This window comes from Cydia splendana, chromosome 2 (genome assembly GCF_910591565.1).
Source record: "Cydia splendana chromosome 2, ilCydSple1.2, whole genome shotgun sequence".
NCBI lineage: Eukaryota > Metazoa > Arthropoda > Insecta > Lepidoptera > Tortricidae > Cydia > Cydia splendana.
In genome coordinates, this window is record NC_085961.1 from 3,661,147 (window position 1) to 3,676,527 (window position 15,381).

Below are 15,381 nucleotides of genomic sequence, written 5' to 3' on the forward strand. Positions count from 1 at the left end.
TAAATATATTTCATTAATAACATAATAATATACAAATATGTAAAAGCATAAAGTAATAAATAAGCCTACAGTAATCACGTATACCGGTCCCACGGATGCGGATGTTGCTTACATAATCTCGTCTGTCAAGGAGTTTCGGCAGGAAAGGCCTTGGCAGACTTAAAAATTTCCGAAATGAGGGTTCATACCTACCGACTGGAATTGGTTTCATGGAGGTATCAGATGGGTTAATGTAGGGTAACTGATGTACACCTTGCTAACATAATCTCGTCTGCCAAGGTGTTTCGGCAGGAAAAGCCTTGGCAGACTTATATATTCATGAAATGAGGGTTCATACCTACCGACTGGAATTGGTTTCATGGCGGTATCAGATGGGTTAGTGTACGGTAACCGATGGTCATCTTGCTTATAATCTCGTCTGCCAAGGTGTTTCGGCAGGAAAAACCTTGGCAGACTTATATATTCCTAAAATGGGGGTTCATACCTACCGAATGGAATTGGTTTCATGGTGGTATCAGATGGGTTAGTGTAGGGTAACCGATGGCGACCTTGCTTACATAATCTCGTCTGCCATGGTGTTTCGGCAGGAAAAGCCTTGGCAGACTTATATATTCCTGACATGAGAGTTCATACCTACCGACTGGCATTGGTTTCATGGTGGTATCAGATGGGTTAATTTAGGGGTCCCGATGGTCACCTTTGAGAGCGTCTGCCAAGCACTTCCGGCAAAAAAAATAGTGGCAGACTTCGCTTTTCTGTGTCTACATGTAAATTTCTAACTGCTGCCATAACTACTATCTCGGTATCAGATGGGTTAAATCAGCCCCTTTTTTCGCACCGGAAGTGGCCTTCTTTTTCGTACTTTCGGCAAGTTCCGCCGTGGCAGACTATCGAATTCGGACTTAGCATAACTTTTCTGGGAAACCATTGTGCATTTCATCGTGGTATCAAGTCGGTTAGAAATTTTGCGGCCGGCTCTTCTACCAGAACTAAAATCCGCTAAGTCTATTACCTACAAGAAAAAATAGTCTGAAAAAGCAATCGCATTTCTAGAATGCTTTCTTCAGCATAAACCGAAGTTGGTGCTTTGTCGTCAAGTTATTTCTCAAATCACGATAAAGGGTGGCCCAATTACTCCTAATGGACGCCAAGTTTGAGGAGCTGTTTGGCGGCTCACGTAATTTATGGATGTTAGAGCAGCAGTTCGCCTTCATTTTTGAATTTGATCCGGTTTAGTTTAAATCGGAGAAAACTGTTTTTTTTTTATTAATATTTTCTCGTATTGGAGTTATCGAAGTGATTTAAGTGGGTCGATTTTTTATTTATGTTGTTGTTGAATGTATTTGAACCGCTACCTTAACAATGCTATTGATTGATTTCTGCAATTTCTTCTCCATTGGTCAATTAAAGTTTTTATTGGTTAAAATAAAACTATATATCAAACCTCTTGCACGGTATTATTTTTGTTGTCAAAGATACATGTTTACACTTTTACACCCTTGTAATGAGGCGAAAAATGTAAACATAATTATATCTTTGACGTCGACTGTACAGTTGAATCGCTCACGGCACAAATGGCACAATTCATGTGGGGTCATTTTTGAGATCTAACTACTCACACTTTTACAGTTATTCTAATTCGTTGAGTATTATACACACAATACCATAAGCTATAAGTAATTTTCATCATCATTAACCTAAGAGTTATTCTCTTGTCGGTGGAGTATATTCCAGCTTTCCCTATCCTGCGCCAGCTCTTTGACTTTTTGATACGACACGACCCCCACTTTTTCTTTCACTTGCTCCAAAAAGCTGCGAGTAATTTTAATCGTATCATAATGAGCATCATTACAATAATGCCATTTGTTTCTCACAAGTCGGCAATTGTGACATGGCACTATGTCAACAGGTGGCATCATAAATTACGGTTAAAAATCAAACATTAAAACAAAGGAATGGGAAACTATTTAACAAAGATTTACCTTCGTAGTTCCTTTGCGAACAACTGGCATGTAATTAAAAATTACTTTAAAGCATAGTTTTGAGGAATGCTCGTTGTATTTAATTTGTTTTATTAAAATTAAATCCGCTGCAATGGATTACCATTCCACAAAGCCGGAATGCTATTGAAATATTCATGAAACATTCCATTTCTTGGAACGATTTTAAATTTTCTTGACATCCGAGTGGTTTTAAGTTTGCCGACCTTTTATGGAATTACTGTGATGACTCTTTGGTGTTTTTTAATGAGAATTACCTACTAGTGTTTAATCATTTAAGTAGTTGTAGTAGTATTAAAACACTTTATTGTACAAAAAGAAACATAAAACATGAAAAAACACACATCATTTCTACAAAGGCGAAAAGGGTAATTAATACCAATTAAGGTGTATTCGGGTATTACCGAATGTCGGATAATTCCGAAATTCAGATGAAAATCACCCTTAATTCCATCATAATAAAAGTCTCTTTTCGGAATTATCCGACAGTTTTCGACATTCGGAATTACCCGAGTAAACCTTAATTCATTTTAATTGCTATTTAGTTAGGTAAATAATTTTGGTGTAACCTAAACACAATAGGTACTTTGGGAGGATTCCCGATAAAAATCAATTTAATAATGTTATGATTGCTATCGCGGGAGCAAAAACAAATCAGTTAAACTAGGTTAAAGAACACATATTATGAACACACGCATTAGAATGTCTGTTTTATATAACTGTTTTGTGTTTCTGTCACGCATTCTAGGCCTCGAATAAGTTCTACATTATCTAGCACAAAGTTTTCGCTGACAAAACATTCCATCCGGCAAACAGTAGGTACCTACACTTATTAGTTTAGTGTAACCTGGATATCTGGACCTTTAAGGGACCTGCAAAGTCACACTTAAATAGGTATTTCTTTTACCTAGTGTCTCAGATAGTCAGGTCAATATCCGTTTCATTTGTAGTGATGAGAATAGGGGTTATTTCAGTTATAAAAGTCTGAGAAAATGAGGTGAAATACACTTACTGTCTCATTTACAGAGGTACTAATTATGTCGAAAAAATCGAAAACCCTCAGCCCTCTTTTTGTCCCACTATCAGAGGTAATGCAGTACTTAAATTTTTGGGTCTTTGAGTTCCAGCTATGGATTTTTCTCACTAATCCAGGTCCCACTTAACCAAGTTCTAATGTAGGGGAGACCGAGGTGAGTTCAAATAACAAGATATAGTACTTGTTGTTTATGGTTTCGAGCGGGTGATGGGAGTAGAAGTCAAACACCTTATGTGTGATAGTATAAGAACCTATATTCTCTAAATGCCTGCCTATATATACACGTTAGGTTGCGCTGACACAAGCAATACGCGTTTATGTCGCAGTAAACCAAAGCGTTACTGCTAAACACTAAATGTGGACAATCGCCATATTACACCTCCCCCGAACGTTCCTCTCACCGCCGGGGTGGCAGAAGAAAAAAATTAAACGCATGTTACTTGTTTACAATTTTTTCTAAAATCAATAAAAAAAATGTTAATAAATTATAATAGGTATAATGCAAAAAATCTTTATTTAGCTTGACTTTATGTGTCGTATTAATGTCGTAGTCCTTGTAAAAAAATATCGTTATCTTTTAATAAGAAAATATTATCTTCACTTAAAATGTTATCATCTCTCAAACGTTAAAATATTAATTTACTTCCTTTTCTCATAAAATATAAATCTCATTCTTTAAAAACATTTACCTACTCTTCATCTTTAAAACATTTACTATTCAACTTTAAAACATTTAAAAACATTTGGTACGGTAGTTACGGTACCCTATAAATCTCGTAATAAAAATAACTAATGCCGTATTAAGCCGGAGTCCTAAGCTCCTAACATAATTAATGGGAATGGTTACCCAGGGCATGGTCACCCTATAATCAATACATCATGGGCTACGCTCCCGTGCGTACCCGAACTTCATAACTACACGTGGGATTGGCTACCCGAGGGCATGGTCACCCTAAAACACAATAATAGCGGCATATCAGGCCAGGCTGTACGGCTCTGCCTGTACCTAGAGACACAAATACATTAAGACTTAAAAGTCTCCTACAACTTTCACGGAGGATACTGTATATCACACTATGATCAAGTACGAAGGACTAGTGCTCTAGCTATAAGGTCACATTGTACGAATGTGCCTATTAAACTCCTTAAAACTTCTCAAACTTGTACCGTACTGTAAGGTTTTTTTATAAAATAAACACTTTTATTTAACTTCCAAAATTAAAAAAAAAATGTAATAAATCAAACTTTCGCTGTATATCAGGTGATCAGTCCGACACGTAGCTAAAGTATTAATCATTACTCAAAAACAATTAAATAATTTTATTGAATTGAGTTGTTTATTACTTAATCGTTATGCGATGTATCAAATTTCATTCATCGCTTATTAAAATATTCTAACTCGCGGCAAAGTCTCGCGGCCTAGTTAAGTTTTCTGTCGACGTGCGCACAACGTGTGGCACGCGCTGCAAATTGCAACATACATAATTGAGGACACTATTCGACACTTTTAATTTTTATATTATATTATGACTTCTTATGAAAATTATTTATGCTCGAAACGAAATTGAGTTTAGCGACAACCTTTAATAATTATGAATGATTTAAATATGACTGCTACTGAATTGGAAAAAAAATGCTGGCTTTTAGAGAAAATTAAATAAAATACTAAATTACACGTAGGATTTACATCCTATTGCTGCGTGGCTGGCCGTCCTCGGCTTCGTCTTCGTCCGGTCCGGTGCGAGTTCGCGACCGGCATTCTTGGCAGCTGTTGGCGCGGCCTGGCGAGCTGGCACCTCCACGTGGCACTCGCTTGACGCTTCATATGGCTGGCTGGCTCTGCTTCCGATGATTATGGTGGGCCGGGATTACCCTGGACACCTCTTGGTTTGCGAGCCGGGAAACCCTGGACAACGCTCTTCGATCTTCGCTCTTCTTGATTTCTCGTGGTTTCCGATTTTTGATGTTAGATTCTTCTTTTTTCTTGGTTCTTAATGGTGGTTGGTTCTGACTGCGTGGATTCTTGCGTTGAAAGTGTGATTGGTTATCTGGGTTGTAGTCTTGGTAGATTCTTTCTTCTTTCTTCTTTCTTGAGTATTAGTTCGTTGGTTCGCTGGTCTGGGTCGCCATCAAATAACAGGAGAGATCTTGTTATGTTGTTTCGAGCGGGTGATGGGAGTAGAAGTCAAACACCTTATGTGTGATAGTATAAGAACCTATATTCTCTAAATGCCTGCCTATATACAGGGTGGAAAGGCACGACGATCCTTTCCGGAAATGGGAGATAGTTTAGCCTAAGCTCTATATTTTCTCCATAGAAACTATGTTAATATGGGCAACCGTTTCTAAATTATGACCTTTTAAACATCCACGCAAAAAACTACTTTGTTCTAACCCTAACAGGTGACAGGGTCAATGAACTTACTTGTAAACAATCAGTATTCGACAGGAAATTATGCTAATTTGTTGCCATCTAACCATTTTTAGGTCTGCTTACAGCACGGTAAGAATCATTGCAGGATTTTCGCTTTCTTAGTGGTTCCACTTGTTCAATACTTGAATGAAATAGTTATGTTATTCCTTAATATTAATAATACTAACCACAACATTGTTTACAACGACAGTTCAAATGGTGACATTGACAACCACTCAAAAGTACGCAATCGTCTTATAAATATCTCTGGTTTCCTTGACTGATAAAAAGGTTTTAGTTTCTTAACACGTTTCACAAAATTATTTTCGAATAATTGGAAACTATCTAAAATAATAAAAAATTACATGTAGGTTGTGTTAGTTGCACCAAATGAACTTGCAAAAATGAAATACTAAGAATAAATCAAGAATAAATACTTCTTCAATACCAAACTAACAAACCTTCTTGCGTGGTAGGAAATAGACAAGACGTCTGATGTTTGAAATTAAATTTTCATTGAACTATACTTATTGAAAATCATATTCTTCAAATAAAAATGTTAGATGCTCGTGGCTATTTAAATTTGTGGGGCTGTGTAAAAGATATGGTGTACCAAACCAAACGGAATGTGAAACTGCGGACTAAATGAGACAAAGGCTAATTGGTGCTTTCTGCGGAGGATAAATGACGAAGAGCATACACTATATCGCATGTGCATCGACATACTCGGGTACGGGCTGCGGCGGCGTTGTAATACACGGAGGTACATTTGAACACCGTATGTGAAAAGAAGATAGTATTAAATATTGGAAAAAAGTAATTATCTAAGAAAGTAATAAAATTGTTTGTAATATTTTTGCATGTATTTGATTTATTTGACATTTATGCGTCATTCATACATCATTGCGATACTGTCAACGATCGGAAAAAAGTGTAAAGTCCCGAGCTTTCCCGACGGAGATCCTTAATCTAGCCGTCATGTGCACATGCTATAGGGTTATCACCACAGTTAAAAAGTAGTATTTTTGCAATTTTTATTTTTTACTCAATTAACGATTCTTACCATTACCAATAGTCTCTGTATCACTTAAACGACCTAATACTTCCGGGAAGGATCGTCGTGCCTTTCCACCCTGTATACACGTTAGGTTGCGCTGACACAAGCAATACGCGTTTATGTCGCAGTAAACCAAAGCGTTACTGCTAAACACTAAATGTGGACAATCGCCATATTACAGAGTTAAAACAGAGGTAAGTTGAAATAACGTTAATTTTACGATATTTATAATCGTCTTGAGGCAAGCTTACATATTAAGGGACCATCGAGGCTAAACATATTTTTTTCCAGCTCGATAACAATTATAGATGTCTCAAAATTGACGTTGTTTCAACCTACCTCTGTTTTAACTCACCTCGGTCTCCCCTAGTATAAAAACAGAACGTCGCAATATAAAAAAGAGAACCACAAATAAATGACACTACATAATTACACTGTCAAAATCACGCAGCCATTAATGGGCACAAAAGTAAATATTAAATGTTTGATTTTCGCCCGTTGTAATAATGCCCATTATTAATAATATAATGTAATTAATAAATGCACACATTGTTTGCGCACTATGATTGGGTTTTGTATAATATAAATTAAGTTTAATAATTTTATGTGACAGCTATAATTGAGTTTAAAGATTAATTTATCCAAATTGGTGCGGAGTTAGCTTAAACAAACTATAGACTTTCTTCGTACTTGTATACTGCATTGTTTTAAGTTAATATTATCGATCAAGGCCTTAGAGTGCAATATGTAGCAGTAAAGAATGACTCACGTTAGACCGGGCCGTGTCGGGGCCGGAGCTTCCGACCTTTACTTTTCTATGACATGACAGGCGATCACGTGATGCTTTCCATAAAAAACGATGCGCCCGAAGCTCCGGGTTGGACACGGCCCGGTCTAGCTGGAGTCATCCTTAATGCCAACGTACCTAATCACAATCCGAATGGTATTTTTATAGGGTCTCTATTGTTTCCCAAAAAGTTTTAAGTCATAATGTATTGTTGTCCGCATTATCGTTAGTCATAATTTGTTTGGTTCAGAAACGCGTAACTTTTCAGGATTGCCATAAAACAAACCTAACCATAGGATCACCTTATGAAAATCCTGAAAAGTTAACGGTTTCAGTTTTAGAACTAATGATGATAGTTCGTTTTTTTAGCATTAGAAAGAAATTGTAAGAAGGTCTTTTAATTGAAAAACGCTTTATAAAAATCAATAACTATTACTTATGAAAGCAGAAGAATATAAAAGATCGAATTAGATTCATAATTGTTACATATTTGCCGTAACTTATTTTTAAAATGTGTTTTTCAATTAAAAGACACATCAAGATTGTTTACCTTATTTCTAATGGTAAAAAAAACGAACTATAGGTAGTAATACTAGTTATATTTGTGTAGAGAACATTATGAATAATGTTGTTAATGTCCCAATTATTAATAGTTACTGTTTTCTTAAATATTTTTCTTACTGCACCCACGTTCGAGAATCCCTGTTTCGCCCTATGGTTGACTGGTAAAGAATGCATTAAGGCATTAAGTTCTCAAGTTGTACTTATTTTTATTATGCAATAAAGTTTAAGTAAATAAAATAAATAAAACTAATGATAATATGACAAACAATACATTATGACTTCAAACAAAGGGACCCCTTATTACCTTCAGAACTCGTGCGCAGTATGTTCTATGTTAGTTTACTCGTACTCCAAGGAATCAATCAAGAAAGGTGAACATAATCACAAATTGCTAGTTAGAAACCACGGTAAAGTGCCTTTACAAACAAATAATGTCTACTATTACTGCCTGACATAATATTTGACGGAGCAATATGAGATTCGACTGTAATAGCGGGTTGTCACGTCATCGGCAGCGTGGAACTATAGATGTAGTGCATAATTATGTTCCCCCGTATTTTCACGGAAACGTACAGGTACGAACGTATCTTGCTGTTTCAGTCAGTCTCGCTACAAAAAGTACTGACGTTGACTGAAGTAGCATGACAGATACGAACGTGTCCGAGAAAATACGATGGAATACAATTATGCACTACATCTGTTACTACATTTCTAGCGAATCTCGTGCAATACATACGGCTCTATTATTATAATCCCTGAAGACGATTTTAATTCAATAATATAAGTAGATATTATAGTTTTGAATTGATATTGATACGTTCTCGAACACCTTAACTTCATTTCGCATGCATCAATTAGCGTGAGCGATCCTCAAGTTCGTGTCAAAATAAGATCGAATCAGTACAATTTGACTAGAAATAAAAACACAAAAGTTTTGTCAAAATCAAACTCGTGCCACCTTTACCAGTTTATTAAGAAATAAAATTACCCTTTTCTTCAGTCTGGAGTATTCAATCAGGACTATTGTCTAAAATTACCCGGATTCGAGGAATATTTACAACATAATTTCGTCTAAATTTCCACCCGTGTGTTTGCAGCTTAATATTTTTGCAGTGAAATAAATTCGTGTCAGTATAATGCAGACAGAGATAACGTCTTATTGCAAATTCAGAAAAGCAATCTCTTCGAACACTATACGTATCAAAATGGCAAAAGTTATATTATCAAGGCTTTAGGTATTGCAAGCACGCGATATCGTAGCTAACGTCATAGTAAATTTATATAAGTATTTTATCTTCCATAGACGGGCGACTGATAGACTACAAACTAGATTAATGCGATATCTGCATTGCATTGTTGTTGTTATCCTATTCTTTTTCATTGTTTTTCATATTTTTGTCCTGTGTATGTGTGCTTTATCGAATAAATGACTTTCTATTCTATCTGTTCGTCAGAAGCACTCTTCACCTGCCGAACTTGTTCATGCCTTAAGGATGACTCACCGACCGGACCGTGTCCGGGCCGGAGCTTCCGATGTTTCGTTTTCTATGATCGCTCTATCGCCTGTCATTTCATAGAAAAGTAAGCGCCGGAAGCTCCGGCCCGGTCTAACGTGAGTCATCCTTTACGGAGCCAAGTAAAACGTACTCTCCCAACGTGACACTGTTTCAATAGTTTGCCACCACAGATAGGCGCTCTTTTACTCGAAGTACCTACTTGCGATTTACAGTCTCATTAAAAGCTAATAATTACCACTAGCCTCTTATATAAAATTAGTGTGGTGATAGCGAGCTTTATCCATCAAACAATGAGCACTCCGCATACAAAGGTACCTAGCCTACTAACTATAATAATTATACTACTACCAAAGCCACCTCAAGCCGGGATTTTAGGAGGAATAAGCATTTATAGTATCCTTTTAAACCTTTTGAGATAGAGTACTTTTAGTCCTTAGACTCTGCCAGCTCTAAGTTAGTTCTTGAAAAGTTTAGCCGAAGGATTGGTTCAGAAGTTTCAACATGGTTGTTTAAGTTATGTTTGTTATTTTGATTTTCGTGTCCAAACGATTGAATATTAGCTTGCATTTGACTAAAACTCATAATCTTTGAAAACGTTCATATTATAAGTTAGACTAGTGTTCGTCACTGCCCCAGTACATGTCATATTTAAACGTACGTCATTAACAATATGAGTAGAGGTGACAGCAGGGTATCAACTTTGAAAAATTGTACGGTTTAGACTCACTTGTTTTAAGTCACTCGCGCGACATATTTCGGAGAGCTGTGTTAGTGCTTGGGAAAGAAGATCAAGGCTCTCCGAAACATGTCGCGCGAGTGACTTAAAACAAGCTAGTGAGTATAAACTGTAAAAATTTTCAATGTTAGTGTATCTCACAACAGTTTAAATTCGAGTGTGTCAACTATTGGACATTGGCTTGCCGAGCACTGGCAAGTTTACTGTCGTCCGCGGTATTTCACGACCGACACGACCTTCAAACAAGCCCGGTATAAGCGGTGGTGGCCGAGTGGATATGACGTCCGACTTTCAATCCGGAGGTCGCGGGTTCAAATCCTGGGCTATAACCGCGAAAATCGAAGTTCGCAAATTGCGGGGATTTTTCTCTGTCACTCTAATTACGCCTTCATTGGAGTAAAAGAGAAAGATCCCCGCAATTTGCGAATTTCGGTTTTCGCGGTAGCCGCTCTGGCTCGTACCAATGAGTTTTTCGGAACTTATGTAGGTACGAAATATCATTTAATATTTACCATTTGCGTTTCGGTGAAGGAAAACATCGTGAGGAAACCTGCATACATCCGCGAAGAAATTCAAAAGGTGTATGTGAAGTCCCCAATCCGCATTAGGCCAGCGTGGGGACTATAGCCCAAGCCCTCTTGCGAGTGAGAGGAGGCCTGTGCCCAGCAGTGGGACGTATATAGGCTGAATGATGATGATGATGATGACGACCTTCAAACGTTCAATAAAACAGCGACCTCTGTGGTGTTGTAGGTGTCCATGAGCGACGGTAGTTGTTTACCATCAGGTGTTTCATCTGCTTGTTTACCTCTTATATAAATAACTGGGAGACCGAGCTATGCTCGGAAAACATATAAAAACTCAAAAATGCGCGTTTTCCCAGAGATAAAACCTAGCTGGATCGATTTTTCGCCCTGGGAAACCCCTATATAACCAATTTCATCGAAATCGTTGGAGCCGTTTCCGAGATCCCCGAAATATATATATATAAATAAATAAATATACAAGAATTGCTCGTTTATAGGTATAAGATAAAACCCTTATTTCGTTGTGATGGGTTTTTGTGTAAAATTCTAGATTTCAAAGTATTCTTGCTTTTCATAATTTAAATGCAAATTGAACGTTCCTTTAGAAATTGAAATGAATTGGACGGAACGCATTGAAATTTATTCTAGCATTGTAGCAAAATTCAATATTCAATTTATATTTATTTTCCTTTCAACTTGGATGCGATAATATCGACATATTTTTAAAAAACAACAATGGTGTTCGTAAGAGTAAGAAAGGATTTCTCCATAATACTATTAGGTTGTTGCATAATTCTTTTCCCACTTTGGAATAAAACTATTTTTTTGTAATAATTATTTATTGAAACAATTAATCGACAATATAATCACCATCATTATCTAGAACATGTAACCATCTGCTAGGCAAAGTTTCAATACCCTTAGCCCAGAATGAAAGTGGCTGAGAGACAAAGAAGTTGGCAAGGTAATTTTTTAGGTCGCCGGAATTTTCGAATTTCTTTTTACGAAGATGCTGTTTCAAAGCCCGAAAAAGTTGATAGTCGGAAGATCAGGGCTAAGGTGGATGAGGTATTGTTGTCCAACCGAGCTCCTCTAGAAATTTACAGGTCGTTTTCGCCGTATGTGGTCTTGCATTATCATGAAGTAATGATACTTCGAGTCGTTTTGGCCTTTATTCTTTAACAGCGTTCGCCAACTTCTGTAGTTGATTCACGTAGGCTTCGGCATTGATAGTCTGATGGTCGTCCAGTAACTCCCACAACAACATTCCTTGCGAATCCCAGAAAACTGACAGGAGAAGTTTCTGGCCATGCGGACTGCTTTTCGGCTGTGTTGGTGGCCGATTATCGGAAGGCATCCAAAAGGCTTTTCGTGTAACGTTCTCGTACAAGACCCAGGACTCGTTTCCTGTGATGATCGACTCCAGGAAGCTCTTTCTTTGGGGGCGCAACAGCAGACTTTCACAAATGTTGACTCGTAATGCACGTTGAGCATCGGTCAAAGCATGAGGCGTCCATCTTGACAAAACTTTACGGTAACCCATCGACTACAGATGGCGATCTATGGTACTGTAGCGATATTTAAGAGTTTTCTCTAAATCCCTGGTGGTGGAATCCGGATGCAACTCAAGCTCGCGCCGCAATGCTTCTTCGTCAAACGTCACGGGGCGACCAGTATGAGGAATGTCTTTTAGACTTGTGTCTCCTTCATTAAAGCGCTGGAACCAATTTCGTACTGTGCGATCGGTAGTAGTGTTTGGGCCAAAAGCAGTATTAATCTTATTTGCTGTTTCCCTCGAACTGGTTCCCAATTTGTGTTTCGTATAAGTAAATCACTCGAAGATATTGTTGGTCCATTTTTTCGATTTTAATTAAATCCCTGTAACAAGCCCGCGCTTATATACCCTACGTGAAAAATTCGAGAACATTCTACTATAGGTACACTAGATTTATTTTGTTTTTTTATTCTAGAATATTCTCGAGACTACTGAAAATATCAAGAAAATTTTGAAGTGGGAAACAAATTATGCAACAACTTAATAATAACAACAGCCTACAAAATAAATATAAAGAAATAAAATACAGTTAAGTAAATAAAAAAAATAGGTGCTCATCGCTGTCGAGTGACCCCTTATAAATAAAATTTTGTAAGCGGCCATTTCAAATGTTTGTCAAGTTTTTTTAAGTATGGTACGATATACAAAGCTGAGTAACAAGGAAAATTAAAGTTAATAACATGTTTAGCTTACGAAACGATATCATAAGGCATTCTGCCAAAAACCACAATGCACCAAAACACTTTGCCAACAAGCACAAATCCCTATAATATGCATTCTTGCTTGCAACCCAAACTACAAGTCCTTTAAGATTTCCCACATAGACTTAGCATATAACAGTTAAATACCCGGTGAATACTGAACTCATTGCCCTCGTTTTGCATTTAAACCCACCCACTAACAAAATTCATCCCATTATCAGAAAAATCGACTTTAACTCTTGTTCTTTAAGGTGGTTGAATCGTTTTTCGAACCGTAAAATAAAGTTGGTAAATCGGTAAGAACCAAGCCTCGACTCTGCCAAATTGTTTCCAGAATGTCTTAATGGGAAGAGTGTTCTTGCGTCAGCCAAATTAAGCGTAAAATTTTACATTTCGAAGCATTGGGGTTTTTGCAAATGCGCGGTGTTACTGCCATGGGTTTGGAGAGTAAATACATATTCAGATGCGCGATCCGGCAGAAAAGTCTGCCACATGTGTGCGCTGATGGGTAAGATATTATTATGGTTGACTCCGGACTTGTTGAAAGCTACGCACCATACCAAACTTTAAATTCAATTATTTAGCCAACTTGAGGAAACAACTCAAAATTCGAATCAGATCTCTTTGACACTTTTGTGGATAAAATGCAACTTTTCATCAGTTATTGAAGTATAAAGAGAGCATTTAAGTACAAGCTGGTGAAGTGAACAATATTATAACAGATAACATTATTTAAACAGCAACTACGAAAAACGATCCAAGTTATGACAAAATTTCAAAATTAGCGCAATGAAATCGCTTGCATAATATACCAGCACTAGATTTGGATTTCGATTCAGACTCGGACTGGACTGAATTTTTAATCGCTTCAACTGTTGGAATGTTAATTGAACAAGTGTCAAATTCAGAATTACACTCGAGTGCATTAAAAACGGGGTAGTTACAAAAATCTATATATTTTTGGCCTATAACCTACGTATATTTATTTAGGCATTTAAAACCAAAATGGTGTTTTCAGCCTCTTCAGTAACAAAATATCCAAATATTCCATTGAGGTGTAAAGAGTTTATTTATAGGTAAACCAGAACTTTGGGAGTATTGTCAAGAGGGCGCTCGTTTTGAATTTTATATAGCAACAATTTGTATAGTGGGGACAATGGAAATTGGCAGATGATTTTTGTTTTATTCCGACAACTTTAATAAGTGCGAAGTTTGATGTTTGGATATTTCTTCGGTTTTTACGCTATAAAATTCGTGAATTTTACGACGTATGACACATAAATCAAAATCATCCAAATCTATTTTCTTTTTTTGTTTTCTTTTTTTAGGTTTGGTCGTTTAATTCCGCCCTTACGCCCTTCGCTAGCAATCCGTGATACCGATGCATGCGATACACCTAATACACAAATCAAATTATTACAAGACATCAACCAAATCGTGACGACCTGACTATAGTGACATTTGTCCATAAGTTTGAAACTTACCCGTCAATTCAGGTGCTAATTTCGTTATGTTTTCTAATGGAAGAAATTTCTCTCCCGCACGTTTTTTTCCCAATGAATAACTATATACACTATTTACAACTTTTTTCTCTGTAAAATCTAAAACTTTCGCCATGATTATTGCAGTCTAATAATAATTCACACGAAACTAGACAAAGCAATGTTTACATTGTCAATATTGACAACTATCATAGAGGGTAGATGTTGTCTATTATTAAAATTGTTGCCATTGCTAGAAATTAGTACCAACAAATTTCCGTAACATGGCGCACCCTCAATAGATCCTGGTTCACCTATACTTATCTATTTCATCGTAAGAAATTATCTCCATATACTATATAGTAGATGGGCACTCTTGGAAAATATATCGTATGTCATGTATGTATACTTTATTGTACATAAATATAAAAACACGAGAAACACAGTTACAGAGTGAGGGTCATTTGTTTTGTATGTAAAAGTTCTGCTCACTATAATTTCTTCTAATTACATTTTTTAGCGACGAAAACTTGTACGACACAATTATATTCATCGTGGTTTTAAAATGAGAGCGTAATTTTAATTGTATGGCGGCGGCTAGGTTCGTCTGACTCTTAAGGGGCCCACTGATTAACAGTCCGCCGGACGGTATCGGCCTGTCAGTTAAAACAAATTTTTGACAGTTCCGACCAACTGACCGGCCGATACCGGCCGGCGGACTGTTAATCAGTGGGCCCCTTTAAAGCACTTTCATTGCTCCGTAGTGTAGGTATTCTTAATTCCAAGTATTCCAACCTCATCTCGTTAAAGCTATCAGCGCAATCAGCGTGCATATTACTGGTCATTCACTGAAATGACAACAAGACTCCATTTCCTCGTATTTTGCTAATTTTATAGCTGAATTTCTGAAATTTAGTTTAAGTTCAATTTCAATAAAAAAAAATACAAATGTTTGAAAAAATAGGGCAGGGCTTTGCCCAGCAGTGGGACACTTAAATAGGCTAATA